We start from the raw sequence: 6,000 nt of genomic DNA, 5'->3' as shown, positions 1-6,000 counted from the left end.
ATAAAATAAAACTTTAGGTTATTAGGTAGTCCTGGATGGAGAGAGAAGCAAGGCATTCATGAGCTAAATAAATAAATAAATAAATAAATAAATAAATAAATAAATAAATAAATAAATAAATAAATAAAACGTTAGATTTTATTATTGTTTAGGGTTTGTCCTGGCTTTGAACTCAGGAATTATACCTGGTGGTGCTCAAGGGAGCATATGGGGTGATGGAAATATAACCCTGGTCAGCCACATGCAAGGTAAGCGCCCTACCCTCTCTAGTATCCTGTAGTATCTCACCAGCCCCATATTGTTAAGGTAATATGTTTACAATGGTGCTGACTATAGTCTTGGTGTACCACAGTTTCCTTGTTTCACCACCACTGAAGTGCCCCAAGACCTTGACCCATGAGTTCACTAGAGATCACTGTGGTGCTCACATAAGGAATCACTATGGCTTACACTTTTTGACCACTGTGTCACGCATATTTTTAGTTGCAGTGCTCTCCAGGGTCACAGTCCTTTCATTGTGGTGCTTATGATGGTTGCTGTGAGGCAAGAAATCACAACACCAGGGTTCACAGACAACAGAGCTATGGGATTGTTCATGGAAAAGGTGAAGTTGTGGTTAAACGCTCGCCAGGCAGGCATTCTAAGTCATGGAGCTATTTCTCTGGGTCTTGGCTTTGTGCCTTTAATATAAATAGTTTGCATTGAAATGAGCCTCTTTGTTCCAGCTGCATATAAATTATAACCTGCCTACTCAGGGTTGGAAAGTAGCCAATAAACTCCGATGTCTTCCTCAGGTAGAGCTCAATTTAAACTCTAAAAATTAAAAGGTTTTCCCCCACTTTCTTCAATACACCAGTAATAATTTATTTCAGCTAAGAATTTTCTATTGATACTACTCTTTTCTAGTATTTTTACTCTTTTCCAGTATGTTTTTTGTGTGGTTTTTGTTTGTTTGGTTTTGGTTTTTGGGTCCCATCCAGCAGCACTCAGGGGTTCCTCCTGGCTCTACGCTCAGAAATCGCTCCTAGCAGGCTGGGGGACCATATGGGATGCTGGGATTCGAACCACCAACCTTCTGCACACAAGGCCTCCTTTTCCAGTATGTTTACTATTTTCCAATATTATAAACCAGAAGTCCATAAGTTTCATAAGGCTTAAATTAGATATGGCCAAATGTTGTTACTTCTGAAAGGGGAGAATCTGTTTCTTTTCATTTGGTTGGTTTTGGTTTTGGTGGGTTTTTTGGGAGGAGGGGGTTGGTAAACCTAGCAGAGTTCAGGAGTTACATATGATGCCAGGGATCAAACCCACTTAGCATGTCAAGGCTGTGCTATCACTCCAGCCCCAAGAATCTGTTTCTCAGCAACAACCCTTTCAGGGTAGGTTTCCCTGCTTCACCACCTAATGGTGAGATAAAACCAGGAGATGCTTTGTGACACTCTGACTTCGACTTAGAATCTGTGCAAAAATCAAAATCTCTAATTACTGAAGCCTGACTGTAACAATTGAGGAGAATCTTTTTTGGAATCCTGAAGAAAGACTTTGGGATTAGACAACTTGTATGCCTGGAGCCTGTAATTGATCCTATGGCAGGATGCTTCATGGGTAGGAACACCATGTTTTTAGACCAAAGGTTTTTTCTTTCTATTTTTCCCAACTTTTGTTGCACCTATGCAAAAAACTGCCACCCCTTTTTATCTTTTAGAATAGGGGTTCCCACCTTTTTCGTGGAACCTTGGGACATGAATTACTTTGTTTTTCCTCATATTTCTGCATTTTTCTACAAAATTAAGAAGGGAAAAGAAAAAAGAAAGGATGGCAGTCTGGGACCAAGTGGTCTCAGGTGCATTTGGTAGAGATAAAAATAAAAAGACAACAATAGAACCAAGAGACCCAAACTAAACAATCTAAACTTAAAATAAGCCTGTTATATTGTCAGGCCAGGAAACAAAGAGTGGTGGTACAGGAGGCATTCTCAGAACATTGGTGGAGAAAGATTGATACTAGTGGTGGGATTGGCCCTGATTCATTGTATGTCTGAAATCCCACTATAAAGGACTTTGTAAATCACAATGGTTTCAATAAAATAAAATTAAAAAATAATAAAACTCTGTTTCTTTTCTAGCTTTTGGAGCCCTCTTGCATCCCTTGGCTCATGATTCCTTTCTGGTCTTCTGCTTCCCTTTTATGTGCCGGCCAGCAACTTCAGTTTATTCGTGGTCGTGGAAAGGGTCTGCACCTGAAAAGGAAATGAGTGGGAAAAAGGGGACCACCGAGGATTCTGATTATGGCGTCGATTTATTTTTGAAATGCCATGACTTATATAGTTTTTACACAAAGGGAGGAGGGGACAATGCAAACATTTGTCAAGCAAGCATTTGTCATCATGCAGTTCAAAAGGTTTGGCATGTGCCTGTTAATTTAATACAAGTTTCCTGAGGAACATCCTATTATCACACCAAATCTATAGGTCTGTGTTTCCTGAGCCAGAAGTGTGACCTTATGGTTCTTTTGATCTGCATCAACTCATGGCCAGTTGGCACGTACACAATGTATAGCTCAATTAAAGGACAGGCCTGTTAGAAAATGGCAGTTTGCTACAAGATGGCTGTGCTTATGCCAAGACTGTGAGGGAGAATCTGGCTCCTTACACTTTTACAAAGTCTCTTGTAAAATGAGTTGAATCTCATTATTTTGGCTTTGGTGAATATTATTGTGGCTGCGGGCACATCTAACAGTGCTCAGGGCTTACTCCTGGTTCTACACTTAAAAATTACTCTTGGTAAAAGTTGGGGAACAATATGATCTGTGCAAAACCATATGATTTGTGCTGGGGATCAAACCCAAACTATCCACAAACAAGATATGTGCAGTACCCTCTACTCTCTCTCCATCACTTCTTGTGGTTGTATTTTAGGACCCAATTCTACAATCAGGGATATTTAACCCTAATCTCGAATTCCATAATATAATTGCATATAAAAGTCTCTTCCTAAAACAAATTCTAGGGATTAAACCTGGATATCCTTGAGTCATTATTCAGCCTACCACACTGATTACCTAATGTTCCATTGACTTTTCAGTCCTTATCCTAGTTCTACTAACAATTGTAATTATTATTTGAGGGAGGGAGAAGAATTCCTCTGGCTTCAAAATCTGTATATCTTCCATTAATAATAAGTTTCTATCTTCCATCCATCATTCTAGCATAAATCACATGCAAAGGAACTGTCTTTGCTATTTCCTTCGCCTCTTGTCTTTGCTATTTTCTTCTCTTATAGTGCTTAGCATAGTATCTGATTCATGTCCCCATTACTCCCATAAGTAGAATATAAGTTCTAGCCTGACCAAAGATGGCTCCTTCTCTAGTTCTAATCAGTCAGGATATGCTTTGGGTGACAAACTGTGATACACAAGTTCCATTTTGGAAGTTTAGAATAAAGAAGCTGACTCATCACTGTGCTACTGAACAGAGGATCATCAGAAATGAGAATGAGAGCACGCACCATGAGTAAATAGGTTAGCCAAGGACAGCCCGGTAAAAAAGAAGCCGAGGCACTGTGAGAGGGTGTGGACTTTTTCTGTGGTTCTTCAAGGTCGCTTCCTGAGGCCTGGCCAAACTGTAAGTTCTATTGTCAGTTTCTATGACACTGCTGTTTTATTACAAACAACCCTAGCAGGAGTGAACCCTGGCTTCCTGTAATAAATTGGCCAGAGATATATATTCCAGGAAGCCCTTAAAATGTTATGACGAGGCATCTGGAAGAAATCAACATTAACTTCTCTAAGAGCAGCAACATGCTATTCCCAGTGCAATGTTTATACCATTGTTTTAAAGCATGGGAGGAGTGGACGCCAAGGATTTTATTTTTTTACATGTAATGAAGTTTCCTTTTCGAGAGCAATTTATGATGAGCTTCTTCCTTCACAATTAGTCTTTAGAGAAAACAATTTTATTCCTACAGTTTCTTTCCAAAAAGAAAAATGACATGATAATATCTTATACAAATTTGGGGGTGGAAGGGGTCAGAGAGATAGGACAACAGGGAAGGTGCTTGCCTTGCACACAATTTACCCAGGTTTAATCCCCAAGCAGTGCCAGGAGTAATTCTGAGAAGAGCCAGAAGTAAACTCTTAGCACTGCTATCTGTGGCTAAAAAAAGAAATGAGAAAAAATAAATAAATAAATAAAAGGAAAAAAAAAACAAAAAACAAAAACCAAAAACCAAAAAAGTAAAGAAAAGCACTGTGTCCGTGAAGATTAGACAAAACTATTCACTTTTCCCAAATTGGTCAACTCTGACTCAGTTTGGTGGACGTGCCTAGTCACACAATGGATAAGTGGTGGGTGGGGCCAGCCAGAGCTCCTCTACCTCCACAGCTTATCCAAATAGCCTAGGCTTCAATTTCCTGACCTAACACCTCTCTCATCTTAATAATTCTGTATTAATATTGACATTAGAAATTGTCCATGACATTTTTATGAGAAATTTACATCATTATAAATCTTATACTGTAATTCCTTTACTCAGAATACATTCTAAGTCTATCATCATTCCATATTTTTCATTCTAAATGAGTATATAAATATGAATAGTCTATCAGATACTAGCTTTATCTGGAAGAACGTAAACAAAAAGTTTCTTGGATTCAGTGCCATAACTCTCTGGTTGGGATATACCATGAATGCACTGCTAACAGGAGTGAAGTGGAATAGGTCATCCACTCACAGATCTTTATTTCTTAGATCAGGTGACAGCATTTTCTGTCTTATGTTTCAACCATTTAACATTAAAGGCAAATGCAGTACTTTTCTTACAGTCAATTCGTTTTATCTCTAGCATTTATACGTGGTCCCCTGAGCACCATTAAAAGTAACCCCTAAGCACAGCCAGATGTGGCCCAAAACCCAGGAGAGGGGGATATTCTATTTGAGTCAGATAGTTCATGGTTAGCTGTAAAACTGGTTCAAATCCAAATCCTGGCACACACTTGATCACCAAAGCGCTTCTAGATGTGCCCCCCAAAAAATAAAAATAACTATTCAGTTATGGGCCATATAATTTTTCTCTTTATTAGTGTTTCACATAAGTTTTTTTTTTTTTTTTGGGTCACACCCGGCAGTGCTCAGGGGTTATTCCTGGCTCCAGGCTCAGAAATTGCTCCTGGCAGGCACGGGGGAACCATATGGGACGCCGGGATTCGAACCGATGACCTCCTGTATGAAAGGCAAATGCTTTACCTCCATGCTCTCTCTCCGGCCCCCAATCTTCATCCTTCATTTACCCTCCTAAGGAAAATAGAATCTGGAACGCTTCAGATAGACATCGTGGAGGCACACATTGCAGAAATGCTGAGGTACACACTGGAGGGAAGGGGAGCCCAGCCTGGGGATCGCAGCCCAGTCTGGCAGGGCACTGGCCACTTGCCCATCCCACAGAACAGCCTGAAGAGCAGGAGAGGATTGGGAAGAGGCACTGAGAGGGGTCATCATGGGTTGTCTCCATCCCAAATAAAAGTTTTTTTAACTAAAATTAAATTTTGTTAGAATCTCTTATTTTCTGTACATTTTTAATATGTACAAAAGTGAAAAGAAGCTCCTGACAGACTGCATAATTCTGTTAGATAGATGTGAAAAAGCCAGCCAGAATCGTACCCACCAACAACTAACTCTGATTTGATTTCTGTTCTTAGAATCTTTTGAAAGAAGCAATGGAAGTTGTGGTGTATGTCCACATGGAACTGGAAGAAGAAATTGTTGAGAAGTCCGTGGAATCTGGGACAGAGATGTGGCTTAGTGGTGGAACATTTGTTTTGCATTTTTGAAGCCCTAATCTTGATTCCTGGCAGCACCCTCACCCCCCCCTAAAAAAAACTCACAAAATCAGGGGTCAAAAATACATATACATTCAGCCAGTAGCATAATACATGTCCCTCATAGGTGAGGCCCTCGGTTCAAACCTGGGTACCGCCAAATAACTATCACTGACCCAAATTTCC

The sequence above is a fragment of the Suncus etruscus genome, chromosome 12 (genome assembly GCF_024139225.1).
Source record: "Suncus etruscus isolate mSunEtr1 chromosome 12, mSunEtr1.pri.cur, whole genome shotgun sequence".
In the NCBI taxonomy this organism is placed as follows: domain Eukaryota; kingdom Metazoa; phylum Chordata; class Mammalia; order Eulipotyphla; family Soricidae; genus Suncus; species Suncus etruscus.
Note: the sequence above shows the minus strand (reverse complement) of the source record.